Source organism: Pelophylax lessonae (assembly GCF_965119305.1).
Source record: "Pelophylax lessonae genome assembly, chromosome: 1".
Taxonomy (NCBI): Eukaryota; Metazoa; Chordata; class Amphibia; order Anura; family Ranidae; genus Pelophylax; species Pelophylax lessonae.
The window spans coordinates 290,258,650-290,279,407 of record NC_138768.1 but is presented as its reverse complement, the minus strand read 5'-3'; positions in this window follow the sequence as shown (position 1 = coordinate 290,279,407).

Genomic DNA, 20,758 nt, shown 5'->3' with positions numbered 1-20,758 from the left:
TATATTATGTAAGGCATATACATATATATTTAGGAATGTTATATCACATTTTGGGTTTATATTCTCAGTAATAATCTTACTTAGAATTCTTTTTCTAATAAGTGTAAGGACATATGTATCTCGTCACTAGTTGCCTCATTTCAGAGAAGTCTAGTCTAAGTGCTCAAGGTGTTGTAAATCCTACAGGCCAGACATCTTAATTGACAGTGTAAGACATGGTCAAAGAAGTAATGGCTATTCACTAGCCAGAGGTCAGAGAGGTCATCAGATAAGGACATGGTGGTAAAAGTGTTAAATACAAAATCTAATGAACGGTACAATACTGCCCTCTGGAGGCGAAATACCAGGTGCAGTCTTGAGATAATTTGAGATATTCCAATATAAAAATATGATATTGTGTTAAATAATATAATTATTGGAATGGCATTACTTGCCCAGGTGAATTATGGAGATACAGGTGGACATTTATGTATGTGCTGGGAGTCTAGACAAAGTTTTATATGTGTTATATGATTAATCTTGCATATAGAGAAATCATCATTTAACTTTATTATCCAAGTATGGGGTTAATTATAAAAAGGGTGTGTCTCTGACCTCACTAGTTTAGGTATAGAATATCCTGACCAATTGGGATAATGTTTCATCCCTCTGGGTTTTACTTATGGTAATTTTTATAGCTCTTTGTTCTTACCATATAAAAGACCAACCCAGATATGAGACACAGGACATTACACTACTGACAACACACCTCACACTTACACCACACACGCTATTACATTTTTCAATAGACTCATCCAGACATACTCCCTGATCCACATCATTCATCTGAAACTTGAAGGGAATCCACCATCTTAAGAAAGGCATCCATCTTAGGACTCTGGTAACGATTTGAAGCTAGCGGCTATCTTAAGTGTGGTAATTATGCCTTGCTGTATTATTTGATTTTATTCAACAATTGTTTATTCTTTCCTTATATGTTTTATATTGCATATTTAAGGGTAATGAGATTACAATCCCAGCCGTATAAGCCATGGTATATTTTTCTCTAAAAAGCTGATTTTTGTTTTTATACATTTTTATTAATATCAGATTAAGTGCATTATTTGCAATTTTAAGTCTTCCGTTTTGCATGGCTTATTCTCATTCCTTCTGCAGTGGAATGACTTTGGGCCCTGTGATTCGCAGACCATTGTAGTCTGTTTATATAGAACATTAATTTATGGCTTATACTATACCTGGGAAGAAATGGTAATCTTGCTTTCGTTTTGGTTTCATTTTGTTTCAGTTTCACTTTCATTATTGAGCTAAACATCACATTGCATTGATTATTTGAAGTTAGTATTTTTATGTAGAGTTATTTTTGTGTCACTTCTTGTTTGATCATATATTGTGTTTGCATGTCTTTAGAATAAATATTTTTATATATATTCCACGCTGTAGACTGTACTCACTAAGATTGGTATATGCTTTTAAAAAGAAATTAATCAATTAAAAAGAATTCACGACATTGATTTATGGCATAAGTGGAGACTCTCCTTTCTCACAGATCTTTGCTTATTAACCATAAATAAATACACTGCTATATTCAGAGCAGTATAAATATTCTGACATAAGTACGAGCGCAAGATATTTATTATTAAATATTCTTACATATAATGGAGGCCCCAGTGAGATAATTATTGATTTCTTACATATGCCAATCATAAATATTGATCAGGTGACATAATCAATAACTTTAAAAAAAAAAAAAAAAAATTTTTTTTTTTTGGAATTTTTTTTTATTAATTGTGAATGTGATAGAAATGCCTTAAAAATGTCTACAGCAGATAATGTTCATGCTGCCAACTCTGGCAAGGTGTGAGTCCCTAGTGGTAATGCCACAACCCCAGTAGATTTGGCACAGACCATAAATGTGTGGAAACACCTCTCTGAGTCTGAAATGGTGGAATATGTAATGCTGGTTAGAGTCATATATCAAAATCCTCAGAACGTCGGGCCAATAAAGGGCATCTGACATGGGTAGAGGACAACCTGTATGTATGAACTCACCAATAGCTTATCTAAAACCAAAAGACGTCAGGAAGTGTGATCACATACTTTTTGGTCATGGCCAATCTTACTGTATTTCTGTGAGGAACTGCACCAGAAGGCTCAGCAAAAAGGAGTTTAGTAAAGTTTCAATCTCCACTCCAAATAAATGAGAGAATGAGATTAGGAACCTCCTTGAGCAGGTGAAAGTAACCTCTATTGGGACACATCAGTTAAGAGAATGTAGCATGAAACTGCAAAATGAAGTAGAACTGTGGCAGAAGTTTTATCAAAAGTAAACTGTAATGAAAGTAACCATTTGAAAGTGAAATGTAAATGATTAATGCAATAATTAGGAAGTTTTGAGCAAGGAAAAATGTTTTTCTAGCAAAAGTTGCTGAGTAATCAGCCGTGGAAAATTTTGAAAATTAAAATAAAATAAAAATAAAATAATAAAAATGTAACAGTTCAAGTTATGACAGGAACTCATAAGTAAATACGTAGCAGAGTTCCATAAGGTCATGGTGTCCATGCAGTAAGGGTAATGCTTTATTAGTCCTGCATTTTAAATATGAAATAATTATTCATAGACCCAGATATGACTCCCAGTCTGATGGTTATGACCCAGACAAAGGGGGGATAGTCAGGCAAAGAGTCCACATCCTACCCCAGCCATATTCCTAAAATAGGAGGGCAGAAATTGGGCAGCCATGCATAAATAGGTATGAGTCATATCAGGTCACTGCAAAAAGATTAGCACCCCTAAAAAGACACCATACACCTCCAGAATTTAAAAAAGTTTTAAAAAGAGTACTGTCCTGATTTTTGTTAATAAAAAGGTCCTTAGACATTGTCTTAGACATTGATTATCTTGAGGCCTATGAAAACAGCCTGTCTGTGTTGTGCCTGCAGGATGTAATTTAAAATTAAGCCCATACAAAAAACTTCACTGCTGCTAGAGCTGTTATCCACGATTTAAAATGTACACAGCACCAAAGCCCCATTGAATTTTTTTTCTGCTGTACTCAAAAGTGCTTAACACCCTTCAATGAAGGTCTGAGTACAACCATCCGGAATTTAAATCCCTGTGCTTTGAGGCATTGCCCATGTACATAATAATAATAAGTTTGGCAAAGGAACAAGATATGCCACCTAGGCCCCATAGGGGAACACCGGATACCTTAAGGAGGACACTGGACATCCCATTAACAAGGGGGGGGGACACCCACAAATAAATAGGGATTTGCCCCATCCTAGGGTTCCCCAAAATCCTCGGGAAGTTCGAGAGACATTAAGGCCCAGACCTCATGCCAGAACCGCGTAAATGGTTCTGATGGGGATCTGTCCCATCTGTCTGTACCCGAGAGATATAGGCACCGCAGGAGGCGGAGCCAATAATCCAATTCTGTAAAAAAGTTTTCAGCTGAGTAGATGCCAAATTGGATCAGCTGATCACTTGGTTCACTCAGGGCACTGCCGCCCAGAACTAAAATAAATCCATCTTTAGGAACAAATCCTGTGGCCAGCCAAAGGCCATAAAATCCTTAAATGCCCAAGTGGCAGGAATCAAAGCGATACACTGAATAGAAGTATAGGATACAGAGGTTCTAACACCATTTTATCCCAGGTCACAGCATTGAGGATCCTGAAATCCCTGTCAGGGGGGGATCTTGGTTGTGAGATACTAACTACCCTCCTATTTTTCAGTGGTCACTTCATCCCTCTGACTCAAACAGGTCGCTTAAAGCGGACACATTTTCAAAAATCGCCAATGACGGTGATACCAAGGAGGATCAAACCCTAATGACGTAATGCAGTCAAGAGGTTAAAGGTTGTATACGGTAACCAAGAAGGAATCCTCAATGCCAGGTAGTTTTATTGCCTCCAATAAATTGCATTGATGCCCCATAGGGGGAGATATATTTTTTTTTCCCTAAGTAGTAGGTAAATGTTAAACAAAATATTGTATCATTATATTATTGTCCAATGCATAGTATCCATGGTGATAAATACATCCCCATGTTAATAAGCCCCAGAAGTCAGTCGCCCAAGGAAAGGTCGCATATATAGTCTCACCTTCCCTGGTGTCATAAAAGGACTGATCACACGGTGGATTAAAGGAGAACTCTGAGAAAGCTTAGGGTACCAACATCGCATTGAAATGTCAATTGATAAGAATGTATATTCATACTATATGTTTCATCCAATAGGAAGAGATTAACCTTCCATGCCAGGTCACTGATTGGTACAGACGATGATGTTTGCCAAAGACACAGCGATCGGATGGGTCATCTCTCCTTAGAGCTCCGCTCAAGACGGAACCCCTCATTGAATCGGATCCCTCTTCAGGAATCAAGCTGCGAGACGCCACAGATTCTTGTTGACGGAGAGGAAGATTTGTTTCTACATATCTCTGTGCATTTGATCCGAGGAAATCCATTGAGAGAAATCGCACTACCTCCTGTTTTCAGTTGAAGGAGATGTGAGAATGGTGCATTGCACATATGAGCAAACCTCAGTCTGGGTGTATGACACTCTAGACCATGCTGAAACCATTCATTATCCAACCAACATCCAAGGTTGAATGTCCAAACAGATTTCTCGGATTCCTGATTGCCAACATCGTTTTATTATGCTTTGAATGGTAGTTGCCAATGCCATTGCAGCAGTTAATTTCTGTCTCCATCAAGACTTTACAAGCTGATGTTGCAGATTTTCAGGAACATTTGTGTTTCTTTACCAGGAGATCAGAATTCAAAGAGACTAAAAAGGAACAGTTTGTGACATAGCTAACGCTAAGCAAAGTCGCTACAAACTGCAATTTTGAACTGATTTTTTTTTCTCAATTTTTTTTTTTATCGCTTTACTTAAAAGTTATGAACAATTCCCAATATGAACTATTCTCGTACAAAAAGAGAACAAGACATTTTTTTTTTACTACTCCTTAAAAGGCTTTCTTTCCAGATAGGCCTAAGTTGCTCACTTGTCTACTGGGAAGAAAGGGGGGGATATGTCGGGACTATTGGGGGGTTGATTCAAATAATAATAGGTAAAAAGAAAAATGATTTTAAAAGCCATGTATTTCATATTATGCATAAGAGATTCTGAATGGTGCTGCCTGGCGTCCATCTTGTTTTCAGGGTGAAACAAAGTTCATATATACTTGTTAAACAAAATGTCTCTCACAGGCTTACAAAGGGTCTATGGTTTCAACAGAGATCTTTGTATTTCTATGTAATCGTAAATAAGATCCCTTTTGACATCTCGATCAGATAAAACTTAGTCAGTCTGACGCTATGTTAAGGGGGGATATCTCAGTCTGTCTATAAGTATATAACAATGGACAATACCCCAGTATATTCTAGCAGACATTTAAAGATGAACCATATAAGTTTTTATAGATACATTATCATATGTGAGAAGATATTAGCCATAATTATGTCATTATATTATGTAAGGCATATACATATATATTTAGGAATGTTATATCACATTTTGGGTTTATATTCTCAGTAATAATCTTACTTAGAATTCTTTTTCTAATAAGTGTAAGGACATATGTATCTCGTCACTAGTTGCCTCATTTCAGAGAAGTCTAGTCTAAGTGCTCAAGGTGTTGTAAATCCTACAGGCCAGACATCTTAATTGACAGTGTAAGACATGGTCAAAGAAGTAATGGCTATTCACTAGCCAGAGGTCAGAGAGGTCATCAGATAAGGACATGGTGGTAAAAGTGTTAAATACAAAATCTAATGAACGGTACAATACTGCCCTCTGGAGGCGAAATACCAGGTGCAGTCTTGAGATAATTTGAGATATTCCAATATAAAAATATGATATTGTGTTAAATAATATAATTATTGGAATGGCATTACTTGCCCAGGTGAATTATGGAGATACAGGTGGACATTTATGTATGTGCTGGGAGTCTAGACAAAGTTTTATATGTGTTATATGATTAATCTTGCATATAGAGAAATCATCATTTAACTTTATTATCCAAGTATGGGGTTAATTATAAAAAGGGTGTGTCTCTGACCTCACTAGTTTAGGTATAGAATATCCTGACCAATTGGGATAATGTTTCATCCCTCTGGGTTTTACTTATGGTAATTTTTATAGCTCTTTGTTCTTACCATATAAAAGACCAACCCAGATATGAGACACAGGACATTACACTACTGACAACACACCTCACACTTACACCACACACGCTATTACATTTTTCAATAGACTCATCCAGACATACTCCCTGATCCACATCATTCATCTGAAACTTGAAGGGAATCCACCATCTTAAGAAAGGCATCCATCTTAGGACTCTGGTAACGATTTGAAGCTAGCGGCTATCTTAAGTGTGGTAATTATGCCTTGCTGTATTATTTGATTTTATTCAACAATTGTTTATTCTTTCCTTATATGTTTTATATTGCATATTTAAGGGTAATGAGATTACAATCCCAGCCGTATAAGCCATGGTATATTTTTCTCTAAAAAGCTGATTTTTGTTTTTATACATTTTTATTAATATCAGATTAAGTGCATTATTTGCAATTTTAAGTCTTCCGTTTTGCATGGCTTATTCTCATTCCTTCTGCAGTGGAATGACTTTGGGCCCTGTGATTCGCAGACCATTGTAGTCTGTTTATATAGAACATTAATTTATGGCTTATACTATACCTGGGAAGAAATGGTAATCTTGCTTTCGTTTTGGTTTCATTTTGTTTCAGTTTCACTTTCATTATTGAGCTAAACATCACATTGCATTGATTATTTGAAGTTAGTATTTTTATGTAGAGTTATTTTTGTGTCACTTCTTGTTTGATCATATATTGTGTTTGCATGTCTTTAGAATAAATATTTTTATATATATTCCACGCTGTAGACTGTACTCACTAAGATTGGTATATGCTTTTAAAAAGAAATTAATCAATTAAAAAGAATTCACGACATTGATTTATGGCATAAGTGGAGACTCTCCTTTCTCACAGATCTTTGCTTATTAACCATAAATAAATACACTGCTATATTCAGAGCAGTATAAATATTCTGACATAAGTACGAGCGCAAGATATTTATTATTAAATATTCTTACAATGCGGAAAAAAGTGGAGTCATTGCGACTATATTATCGCAGGTTGCGATAATCGCCTGGCGTATCCTTCTGATCACTTGGCGGCAAAAACTGGATTGTTCAAACGCGACGCTCTCCGTGACTATGGGTAGACTCTGTTGTAGGCACGACGCAAATCTCTACGCTCTAGGTAAGCTATGACGCTGATATCTTGGAATGTTAAGAGTCTCAGATCCCCGGCTAAGAGGATGAAAGTTTTGAGGCACCTCAAACGCCTCCGGGCTGATATCGCTCTTATCCAGGAATCACACCTTCCGGCAGAAGACATGGCCCGTATGGAAAAGCTTTGGGTGGGTAAGGTAGATGGATCGGCGGCGATAGGGCGCAGGGCTGGTGTTCTCATCTTATTCCATAAACGTCTCCCAGTAGACATCCTTTCGGTGGATGCGGATGCGGAAGGCCGGTATGTCTCGGCACGCGAACGCATTAACAGTAAAGAATTTATAATATCTAATGTATATGCCCCTAATGTCTATGATCAGTCCTTCTATTTGGCGTTATCGACGCGTTCTCTAACACTTCTACATGTTCCGCGTCTGGTGGGGGGCGATTTCAATGCGGTTATGGACTTAGTTCTTGACAAGTCTCTGTCCCCTTCGGCGTCATATCCCCGCACGGTCGGCACTTCTACACCTTTAGCCACGCTCGCAGACTCTCTATCAATGACTGACACCTGGCGCCACTTTCACCCCACAGACCGGGAATATACCTTTTACTCCCATCCTCACAAAACTTTTTCGAGAATAGACTACCTTCTTTGCTCAGACTCCCTCCTCCCTCTGATACATGATGAAGTCATCCATGACATGGCGATTTCAGACCACTCTCCTATCTCCCTTGATCTAACCGGTCACCTGACTGTCCCCCTTATTTGGCGGTTCCCCTCCTTCTTAGCCAAAAATGCAGACTTCCAGTCATATCTTGACCGTGCATGGCAGGAATACTCTGACTCTAATGCAGCGCATTCTACATCCCCCCATCTATTCTGGGAAGCGGGTAAGGCATTCTTGAGAGGCCGTATAATATCATATGCAGCGGCATACAAGCGACATGCCAACGGCGGGTACAAATCAGTGAGTGAACGCCTTCGCGCAGCACAGCGGAATTTGCTTCTGTCGGATACCCCAACAGCCACGGAAACTTGGCTCCTAGCAGAGAAGAACTTTGACGAGTGGGCTGATAAAGTCGAACATATCCGCATGGCTCATTGTGCCGCGTCCTTGCACAGGTTCGGCAATAAGGCTGGCAAACTGTTGGCGAGGATGTGCAAGGGCAGGCCGTCTCCCACGCATATTGGGTCTCTGCGGGATCCGGCGGGCGCGGTCGACTCTTCCCCCCCCCCCCCCGGCGTGCAGCGCATCATGAGAGACTTTTATTCCACGTTATATGGACCGGAAAACGCAGAGGATGCTGCGGGTGACATGTTCTTGTCGGACACGGGACTTTCTCTTATTGACCCAGCTCAGCTAGCCATGTTAAACGCCCTGATATCGGCGGAAGAAGTCGAGCGAACGATAAAACACCTGGCAGCCAATAAATCACCTGGACCAGACGGTCTTATAGGAGAATTTTACAAATCCATCACAGCTAGCTTAGTTCCTACACTTGTAGCAGTCTACTCCCACATCTGGGACGGTGGGCCATACTTGCCGACGGGTAATCAGGCCATAATCAAACTGCTTGCAAAGAAAGGGAAGGACCCCCTAGAACCAGGCTCGTATCGTCCGATTTCACTACTCAATCTCAATGTGAAAATATTATCGAAAATTGTTGCCTCGCGATTGGTGCTTATCATGCCCCATCCAATACACCCGGCTCAATCCGGCTTTACAAAGGGATGCTCGGCCACGGCTAATATCCGAAAGGTATTACTGGTACTTGAACAAGCGCGTATTCACCCCACCAAGGACCTGGCTATAGTGACGTTAGATGCCGAAAAGGCATTCGACAATGTAAATTTTGTTTGGCTGCGCAAAGTCCTTGACGTTATGGGATTTCAAGGCCCGTTTGTCCGTCTGATAACATCCATGTACACTTCCCCGACTGCTAGACTCTGTGTAGGAGGCTCCCTGACTGAGGATTTCAGACTGTTCAAAGGTACTCGTCAAGGGTGTCCCCTGTCCCCGCTACTTTTTAATTTGGCGATGGAACCCTTTGTCACGTTTTTTTTCGACTAAAGCACCCCTACACGGTATCAGCCTGGGTAACCAGGAATTACGGATTTCCCTGTTCGCAGATGACTTCCTCCTATTCACCTCCTGCCCTTCTGCCGATATTCCCACGATTGTCTCCACTTTCTACGCTTTTCGGAAATGCTCGGGCCTCAAAATAAACTACTCCAAGAGCGAGATTCTTCCCTTGGGGTCGGGCACCCACCGCGCCTGGGAAGTAGGATCCCCCTTTAAAATTGCTTCGCAATCTATTACTTATCTTGGGATAAAAATTGGGAGAACGCCCGCCTCTATCTATACCCTTAACTACCCCCCGCTGTTTGCTAAAATCAAAGGAGAATTGGAAAACTGGAGGGAACTGCCGCTGTCTCTCTTGGGGAGATGCCACCTGATTAAAATGGTGAGTTTTGCACGCATACTGTATTTCCTTCAAACCCTGCCATTACTGATCAAACATAAAGATATCCAAGAGCTCTCCCGAGCCTTTTCCCGTTTCTTGTGGAGAGGGAAGAGACCTCGCATTTCATCCAGAAAACTGTGCCTCCCCAGGCGAGACGCCGGTATCAATTTTCCTGATTTGCGACTGTACAATTTATCCTGTTTATTGAGGGTGGCCCTGGACTGGATATCTCAGACCTCTCAATTCTCTAATTATGAGTTGGAATCCCAGATGTCCAGCCCTTTCTCACTGTCTGCCTTACTTCACGTTAGATGGGCACAACTCCAACCCAATCTGCGCCATAACCTGCTCCTAACCAGCTTGCATCCGGTGGTCAGCAGGTGGTGCTGTGGAGCAGAACAGAGAGCTGAGCAGAGAGCGCGGGATTAGTGCGGCGTGCGTGTGAGAGGAGCAGGTGTTTGCAGATCGGTGTGTGTGTGTGAGTACCCCCCCCAGTAGAAGCGGCGACGTCCGGTGCTAGAGCCCCCCCCTCCGAACTAAAGCGGTGCGGTAACCCCCCCACCCCTACCTTGCTGCGGCGGCGTCGGGTGCTAGAACCCACCCCCCCGAGGTAAAGATGGGCGGCGAGCGGTGCGGTAACCCCCCCCTCCCTCCCTTGTTGCGGGCGGCAGTGAACCCCCCCCCCCACAGAGAGGAGCAGAGGAAACTAGCTGACAGGGAAGTGACCGAGGGAGGCGGGTGCAGAGAGGAGACTGACCGACTGAGGGAGAGGGAGGAACTGCAAGTGACAGGCTTAAAGGGACACACATTAGGTAAGTAAGACTGGTGACTGAGGTTGAACACTGACTGAGGGTGTACTGTAGTGTAGTACCTGAGTGTCTGGGAGTACCTGTTACTACCTGAGTGTCTGAGAGTACCTGTTACTACCTGAGTGTTGGGAGTACCTGTTACTACCTGAGTGTCTGAGAGTACCTGCTACTACCTGAGTGTTGGGAGTACCTGTTACTACCTGAGTGTTGGGAGTACCTGTTACTACCTGAGTGTTGGGAGTACCTGTTACTACCTGAGTGTTGGGAGTACCTATTACTGCCTGAGTGTTGGGAGTACCTATTACTACCTGAGTGTTGAGAGTACCTGTTAATACCTGAGTGTTGAGAGTACCTGTTACGGCCTGAGTGTCTGGGAGTACCTGTTACTACTTGAGTGTTGGGAGTACCTGTTACTACCTGAGTGTTGGGAGTACCTATTACTACCTGAGTGTTGGGAGTACTTATTACTAGCTGAGTGTTGGGAGTACCTATTACTACCTGAGTGTTGAGAGTACATGTTACTACCTGAGTGTTGGGAGTACCTGTTACTACCTGAGTGTTGGGAGTACCTGTTACTACCCGAGTGTTGGGAATACCTATTACTACCTGAGTGTTGGGAGTACCTGTTAGTACCTGTTACTACCTGAGTGTTGGGAGTACCTATTACTACCTGAGTGTTGAGAGTACCTGTTACTACCTGAGTGTTGAGAGTACCTGTTACTACCTGAGTGTTGGGAGTACCTATTACTACCTGAGTGTTGGGAGTACCTATTACTACCTGAGTGTTGGGAGTACCTATTACTACCTAAGTGTTGAGAGTACCTGTTACTGCCTGAGTGTCTGGGAGTACCTGTTACTGCCTGAGTGTCTGGGAGTACCTGTTACTGTGTGTCTGTGAGTGTTGTGCGACTGACCGGGCTGTGTGTCTGTGAGTGTTGTGCGACTGACCGGGCTGTGTGTCTGTGAGTGTTGTGCGACTGACCGGGCTGTGTGTCTGTGAGTGTTGTGCGACTGACTGGGCTGTGTGTCTGTGAAGTGTGGTGCGACTGACCAGGCTGTGTGTCTGTGAGTGTTGGGCAACTGAGAGTGGGTGCGTCTGACCGGGCTGGGAGACTGTGAGTGTGTGCGACAGGAGTGTTGTGCGACTGACCGGGTGGTGCGACTGGGAGTGGCGTGAGACTGACCGGGCTGTGAGATTGTGAGTGTTGTGCAACTGAGTGTCAAGTGAGGGTAGCTGAGTACCAGAGGGTGAGAAGGTAGAGTTAGGAAGCCAGGAAATAGCCACATAGGATAGACTTAAATCACTGAATCCCCATTAGATAGATTAGTAGGTACAATGCCCGGCGGATGTGGAGATGCGACTCGGTGTACATCTTGTGGTATGTATACGTTCCTCGATCATGAGATCGAGGGTGAATACAAATGCACAAAGTGTAAGCACGTTGTTTCCCTGGAAGCTCAGGTCCTGAATCTAGGGAAGCAGCTGGCAACACTGAGATGTAGGTCCATACTGAAGGAGAGCTGGGATTGTACCCGCCAGGTGCAGGCAGGGGTCTGCACAGAGGTGGGCGGAATGATGGAGGTGCAGGCAGCAGAGCAGAGTAGACATGTGACAGTTAGGAAGGGTAGAGGGCAAAAAGGCAAGGAGGCTGATCCTGGGCTGGAGCACCCCAATAAATTCGCCCTGTTGCGTGATGTTGGGGAAACCAGTCAGGGACCAGCATTGCTGGAGCAGAGCGACGCCCCTAGCTGCCAGGGGAAGAACTCCTCCAGTGAGGCTGGGAGAAAGGGAAAGGAAAGACAGGTGCTGGTGGTAGGGGACTCAATTATTAGAAGGACAGACAGTGTAATCTGTGACAAAGACCGTGTGTGCCGAACAGTCTGTTGTTTGCCGGGCGCTCGGGTTCGGCACATTGCGGATCGGATGGACAGATTATTGGGTGGGGCTGGGGAAGACCCAGCTGTCATGGTACACGTGGGTACCAATGACATAGGCAGAGGAAGATGGAGAGTCCTAAACGATTTCAGGGACTTAGGCGCTAAGTTGAGGAGAAGGACCTCCAAGGTAGTATTTTCCGAAATACTACCTGTACCTCGAGCCACACCAGAGAGGCAGCGGGAGATTAGGGAAGTTAACGAGTGGCTGAGGAGCTGGTGTAGTAAGGAGGGTTTTGGGTTCCTGGAGAACTGGGCCGACTTCTCAGTCGGCCACAGGCTCTTTGGTAGGGACGGATTGCACCTAAATGGGGTGGGTGCAGCCGTACTGGGTGAGAGGATGGCCAAAAAGTTAGAGGGGCTTTTAAACTAGGGAATGGGGGGGAGGGTACAGATGTAGAATTAGCCAGTGGAAGCAAGTTTCAGAGGGCAGAAATGGGGGCATTAGCGGTTGGGTGATCGGAGCTCCTATACCCAGGGTGGGTATGGGGAAAAATCAAGTGAGCAGCCTAAAAACATCAAATGAGGATAAATGTAACCGGTCAAAATTAAGAGGTTTGTATACCAATGCCAGAAGCCTGGCCAACAAGATGGGAGAGCTGGAGCTGCTGATGTTTGAGGAGGACTTAGATTTTGTGGGGATAACTGAGACTTGGTTTGACAGCTCTCATGATTGGATGGTGACAATTCAGGGGTATTCCCTTTATCGTAGAGATAGAGAGGGTAAAAAAGGGGGAGGGGTATGTCTGTATATTAAGAACAGTATACAGATAAATATGAGGGATGATATTAATAATGGAGCTATGGATGAGGCAGAATCCCTATGGGTAGAGCTTCAAAGGGAAGGAACGGTGGGGAAGGTAATATTGGGCGTATGCTATAGGCCCCCCAACCAGAGGGAGGAGGGGGAGGCGGACCTCATTTTACAGATAGGATTGGCAGCAAGGACGGGAAACATTATAATGGGGGACTTTAATTATCCAGATATAGACTGGGCAGAAGGAACCGCACACTCAGCCAAGGCTCGGCAGTTCCTAAATGTTTTGCAGGACAATTTCATGGGTCAGATGGTGAATGCACCGACGAGAAAAAATGCGGTACTTGACCTACTGATTACCAACAATACAGACCTGCTCACGGATATAGAAATACGGGAGAACTTAGGAAACAGTGACCATAGGTCAATAAGTTTCAGTATTAATTACAGTAATAGGAAGCAGAGGGGTAATATAAGGATGCTGAATTTCAAAAGAGCCAATTTCCCAAAACTGCGCTCGCTTCTAGAAAATATCAATTGGGATGGAACCCTGGGAACAAAGAACACGGAGGAAAAATGGGAGTGCTTCAAGAGCATACTTAACAAGGGGATTGACCAGTGCATTCCAAAGGGAAATAAATTTAAAAGATCAAAATTAAACCCTGGGTGGCTAAACTCCAACATAAAAATGCATATTAGTGCTAAAGAAAAGGCCTTCAAAAAATACAAGACTGAGGGGTCATTGGCAGCATTTAAGCATTACAAAGAGTGTAATAAGAAATGTAAAGACGAAATCAGGGCGGCTAAAATAGAACACGAGAGACATATAGCCGAGGAGAGTAAAAAGAACCCCAAGAAGTTCTTTAAGTATATAAACAGTAAGAAAGCAAGGCCAGATCACATTGGCCGCATAAAAGATGATAAGGGAAATATGGCCACTGAGGACAAAGAAAAGGCGGAAGTGTTAAATCATTTCTTCTCTTCAGTCTTCACAAAAGAATCGGGGGGCTACACGAACCTAGCTTGTAAGGCCAAACTAAACAATACACCTCAGGAAGTGCGGCCATGGCTAACAGAAGATAGACTTAGAACTAAACTAGAGAAACTTAACATAAATAAATCACCGGGACCGGATGGGTTGCACCCGAGGGTTCTTAAAGAGCTCAGCCAGGTGATTGCCAGACCATTATTCTTAATCTTTAAGGATAGTTTACAGACGGGTATGGTGCCAGCTGATTGGAAAAAAGCCAACGTGGTACCAATATTTAAAAAGGGGCCAAGGTATATCCCGGGGAACTATAGACCGGTCAGCCTAACATCTGTAGTCTGCAAGATGTTGGAGGGGATGTTAAGGGACCACATACAAGACTTTAGTAATGAAAACGGTCCTGGGACCAATCCTGCTTAATTTATTCATAAATGATCTAGAGGAGGGGATATCTAGTACAATCTCAGTATTTGCAGATGACACTAAACTAGGCATGCCATTATCTTCTATGCAGGATGTAGAAACCTTACAAACGGACCTGAACAAAATAACGGGGTGGGCAACTACATGGCAGATGAGGTTTAATGTTGAAAAATGTAAAGTAATGCACTTGGGGGCCAAAAACCAGAAAGCAAGCTACTCACTAGGGGGGGAACCTCTGGGTGAGTCTAGGATGGAAAAGGACTTGGGGGTACTGGTAGACAACAAGCTTGGCAGTGGCATGCAATGCCAAGCCACTGCAAGTAAAGCCAACAGAATACTGGGATGTATAAAAAAGGGGATTCACTCCAGAAATAAGGAGATTATTCTTCCACTCTACAAGACCCTGGTCCGGCCACATCTGGAGTATGCTGTCCAGTTCTGGGCACCGGTCCTCAGGAAGGATGTGCTGGAACTGGAAAGAGTCCAGAGAAGGGCAACAAAAATAATTAGGGGAATGGAGGACATCAGCTATGAGGAGAGGCTACAGGCACTGAACCTGTTCTCTCTGGAGAAGAGAAGATTGAGGGGGGATATGATATCAATATACAAATACTGTACTGGTGACCCTAGCATAAGGAACAAACTATTCAGAGTAAGGGAATACAATAAGACACGTGGCCACTCACTAAAACTAGAGGAAAGGCGGTTTAACCTTAAAATGCGTAAGGGGTTCTTCACTGTGAGAGCAGTAAGGACGTTGAATTCTCTTCCACAAGCAGTGGTATCAGCAGGGAGCATTGATAGTTTCAAAAAACTATTAGATGGGCGCCTTAGAGACCACAACATACAGGGGTATACAATGTACGGTTAAAAGCAAACACACACACACATCATAGGTTGAACTGGATGGACTGTTGTCTTTTTTCAACCTCACTAACTATGTAACTATGTAACTATGTAAGGGATACGGTTATCACGTGGAGGGAAGTGCGGAAGCTTTTGAAACTACCGGTATACTTTTCTAAATATCTGCCGATCCGAGGCAATTCTGCCTTCCCCCCCGGTATGGATCATGTGGTGTATAAACATTGGGAACAAAAAGGACTGGTCACTTTTGCTCACCTCTGCAATACACAAACCGGACTTCTGCGTACAATCCCGGACATCTCCGGAGCATACGAACTGCCGCCTTCAGACTCTTTCAACTTGGCGCAATGTCGCCACTTTATCCGTAACACTTCAACCAAGCCCGAGCAACGGTTCCGTCCCTCACTCATAGATATCCTTCTGGACTCTGGCAAGTTCACCATCTCGGACATATACAAACCTCTTTTGCAGACATGTCCACCGGCTTCGTTTACTTCCTCTGCTAAGAACTGGCTTAAGGATTTCCCTGGAGAAGACACCCTGCCCAAAATCATCAGCGGTCTTCGGACCACTATCGGACTTACCCCAAACTCTGCCTGGAAAGAAACCCAGCTCAAGATCTTTCACAGAGCGCATATCCCGTTCCTATCTGACAGGACGATCCCGGAAGCTCATAAATGTCCTCTTTGCTCTGCAGAACGTCCATCCCTTTTTCATAAGTTTTGGGATTGTTCACCCATTTCGTCATTTTGGGACAAAGTCCTCGCTTTCATCAAATCTGTCACCAGCCTATCTGCACCGAAAGACCCCCTTCTTCTGCTATTCGGCTACTGGGACAAGCGTCTCCAGAAATGGTCAAGTGTGTCGACCGAGCCTCCTCGTCTATGGATACTAACCACTCTACTCTTTGCCAGACGCCTGATATTGAAGCACTGGATTGCATCTACCCCTCCTCAAATATCTAAGTTACAGCCAGAGCTAACCACACTCCTTTCCATTGACCTCCTAAATACGGACTTTACGTCGCCCTCAGCGACCAACGCCTTTCAGGCCAAATGGAACGTTTTTCTTACTCACATGTCTAAAACTTTGGACTGCCTCCTTGATGGATTTACATTCACGATACGAAATCCTCCAACCTAAGCAACCTCCACTACTCCCAGACCCACCCATGTATAGGTCATTGAGTTCTGACCGCGTCCCCCCCCCCACTCCCTCTCCTCCCCCCCTGCCACAGGCAACATTCCTGCCCCAGGTATTCCCTATGTACTGTTGTTTATTTTGTCTCTCAATACCTGTCGATATCTGTTTTGCACTTTGTTAAACTTGAACATTTTAAATAAAAAAAAAAAAGAAAGCATATTATAGTGGATTAGTAGTATTATTGTGCTCTGTGCAGCATTGTGACAGGTGTGATGGACTGAGCATTGCTGCAGAAATACTACAAACAGTGACAAAAGCACTTATAATGTATTATAACTGGTGTGATAGACCAATGCCCCCCCCCCCCATACCTCATATTGAAGTGGGGTGTTATCTGAGTATACTTTTACAAGTGTATTTGTGTCCTGCAACAATATTGCCTCTTTTACTGAGCTAAGTCTGATGCACACAGTGCCAAACTCACTGGCCAATTTTTTGAACAACTGGTGTGATAGACCAGTGGCCCCCCAATACCACAAATTGAAGTGGGATGTTATTTAACAGTATACTTTTCTAAGAGTGTATTTTAGTCCTACAAAAATGTGGCCTCTCTTGCTGTGTTAACTGTGCTACACACAGTGACAACAGTTACTGACCAATTATTTGTAGAACTGTTGTAATAAACCTGTGACCCCCCAATACCACAGATTGAAGCGGGGTGTTATCTGAGTACTTTCATAAGTGTGTTTGTGTCCTGCAACAATATTCCCTCTTTTGCTGGGTTAACTCTGATACACACAATGCCAAACTCCCTGGCCAATTTTTTGAACAACTGGTGTGATAGACCAGTGGCCCCCCAATACCACATATTGAAGTGGGGTGCTATCTGAGTATACTTTTACAAGTGTATTTGTGTCCTGCAACAATATTGCCTCTTTTGCTGAGTTAAGTCTGGTACACACAGTGCCAAACTCACTGGCCAATTTTTTTAACAACTGGTGTGATAGACCAGTGGCCCCCCAATACCACATATTGAAATGGGGTGTTATTTAACAGTATAATTTTCTAAGAGTGTATTTTAGTCCTGCAAAAATGTGGCCTCTTGCTGTGTTAACTGTGCTACACTCAGTGACAACAGTTACTGGCCAATTATTTGTAGAACTGTTGTAATAAACCTGTGGCCCCCCAATACCTCAGATTGAAGTGGGGTGTTATCTGAGTATACTTTCATAAGTTTATTTGTGTCCTGCAACAATATTGCCTCTTTTGCTGTGTTAACTCTGCTACACACAGTGCCAAACTCACTGGCCAATGTTTTGAACAACTGGTGTGATAGACCAGTGGCCCCCAATACCACATATTGAAGTGGGATGTTATTTAACAGTATAGTTTTCTTTTTTTTTTCAATCAATAATTTTTATTGAATTTCAAATACAAGTGAAAAACAGAGAATCACATTAAACAAAGTGTGATATCAGAAAATAACAACAACAAGGTAGAACATTTTCCAATAAAGAACGTACCAGTATTCAAACAATAGTTATAAGCTTCGTACCAAAGTGCATTTGCACTATACATTTAAAGTTTAACATGGTTTATTCTGATTATGGGAGGAGAAGAGAGGTGTCTAACTACCTCGGCTCAGAACCCCTAGGGGAACAATGTCACCAAGCTGCGAGTCGCCGACACCCCCCATCATCCTCTAGACAAGGATGAGTAGGATTCAATTAACAATAAGTTACATTATAAGCTTCTAGTGTCAGGTGTTAAATAAGGCCATACCAACCAATTTTTTTGAAATTTGTGGTAGGTTAGAGCGTTGAAAGATAAGGCTTTTTCTAATTTGTAGTTTTCGTTAACTAGTGTTATTGCTTCAGAAACATTAGGAGTGTCAGTGGATTTCCACTTAGGCAGTATTAATGTTCTGGCAGCTGAGAGGAGATGTATAATCATTTGTCTGTAGGTCAGTGAGTATAATTCAAAGTTTAGATTCAACAGTGCTAATTCTGGTTTGGGAGGAGCTAAGATTCCAGTGGTGAATGCTATACATTGGAAAATTGATTTCCAAAAGCTTGTAAGGGAGGGGCACTCCCAGAGGACATGCTGTAAGGTGCCTACTCTACCACATTCTCTCCAGCATAGTGGTGAAAGGGAAGGATTCATCTTTGATAACCTATAGGGAGTGAAATATCATCTATTTACAATTTTTGTCATCATTTCCCAATGATTAGTACGGTGAGATAGTCTGTGATTTGAGCTAATAGCTATCTGCCATTGCTTTAGGGTAAAAGAGTGATTTAGCATTTTTTCCCATTTCAGCATATGTGGAGATTTGGTTTCGAGGTAATCTGATGTTAGGCAGGAGTATAAAAGGGATATACCTTTAGTTAGGGGCGGTACCGTGAAGATAAAATTCCATGTTTGGGAATTAGATGTCAGTTCTGAAATTGGATGTTTGGCCAGAGTGAAAACGATCTTAGAGATGGTAAGTGACAAGTCCTGAGGGAGGGAAAATTCCTGGATGATTTCTTCTGTTTCTTTAAGCCTACAATTTCTATAGAGTTGTGATATGAGTGATAGACCATAATCTCCTAACTTAGTGACATTGAGCTTGTTAAATTTAGCTTCCAATATCTTAATAGGAATGTCACAGACGTGGAAGAGGTTTACTTTGGGTGATATTTTTGAAACTGCTCTCCAAGCTTGCAGAGAGGCTTTAACTGTGATGGGTATGGTGGGCCATTTCCATGGTATCCACAAGTCACTCTGAAGCATGAGTGTTAGGTTTTTAGTAGGCACTAGATGTTCCTCAATTGATGCCCATTGTGGTGTTTCATTACTAGTAATCCAATGTTTTAATTGGTCTAGTCTTGAAGCCCACCAGTATGCTTGTAAATTGGGTAGTCCTGCCTCTCCCATGGATTTGTGTGCGGTAAATATATTAAAGGCTATACAAGCTTTCTTCCCTGACCATATAAATGTTCTAATAATGCTAGTAAGGGCATTCAACTGTGCTTTGGGCATAGGGATGGGTAGTGCTCAAAATAGGTATAAGATTTGAGGAAGGATAGTCATGATAGGTCTTGCTCCCCATGATAGGTCTATGTTAGAGAGGTTTTTAAGGTCTTCAGAGATTTTTTGCTTCAGGGATTTTAGATTCGAGTGGATAAGGTCACAGGTTCGAGGAGTGATGGTAATACCAAGATAAGATATTTTCTCATCTGTCCATGAGAAGGGGCAATTTTCTAGTAATCGTCTTTTTGTATCTGGACTAACATTCAGATTCAGTACTAATGATTTGGTGTTATTTACTTTATAATAAGAGATCTTACTAAAACAGGTAAGGATAGTGTGGGCTGCGGGTAGGGATGATTCTGGAGATGTCAACATCAGGATAATGTCATCCGTGAATAAATTAATCTTGTGTTCTGTGTTGCCAATAGTGAAGCCTCTTATGGTAGGTGAAGTTCTTATTGCTTCAGCTAGAGGTTCGATAAATAGATTGAAAATTGTAGGGGAAAGGGGGCAGCCCTGTCTCGTGCCGTTTGAAATTTTGAAAGGTTTCGAAAGTGTTCCAGACGTGAAGACTCTGGCTGTAGGTTGGGAGTAAAGTGCCATGATTGCTGAATAAATGTTACCTTCTAGACCAAATTTACGTAAGGCGGATGACATATACGTCCAGTTGATCCTGTCGAACGCCTTCTCTGCATCTAATGTAAGCAGCAGAGAAGGCGCCCGACATTTTTCCGCAACATTAAAGACATTTACAATTCTTCTAGTTGCATCTGATGTTTGTCTCCCGGGGATGAATCCCAACTGATCCTTCCGGACCAGAGAGGGAAGCACCCTCTGCAGACGTTTGGCCAGTAGCTTAGCGAATATTTTGAGGTCTGTGTTTAACAGCGAGATCGGTCTATAATTTTCAGGTAGTAAAGGGTCTTTCCCCTGTTTTGGGATCGTGGTAATATATGCTCCCAGCATTTCTTTTGGGAAAGATGATGTGTCTACCGCATTTTGGAATACATCAAGTAAATATGGTGTGAGGGTGTCTTGAAATAATTTGTAGTACTCACTTGGGAAGCCATCTGGGCCTGGTGATTTGC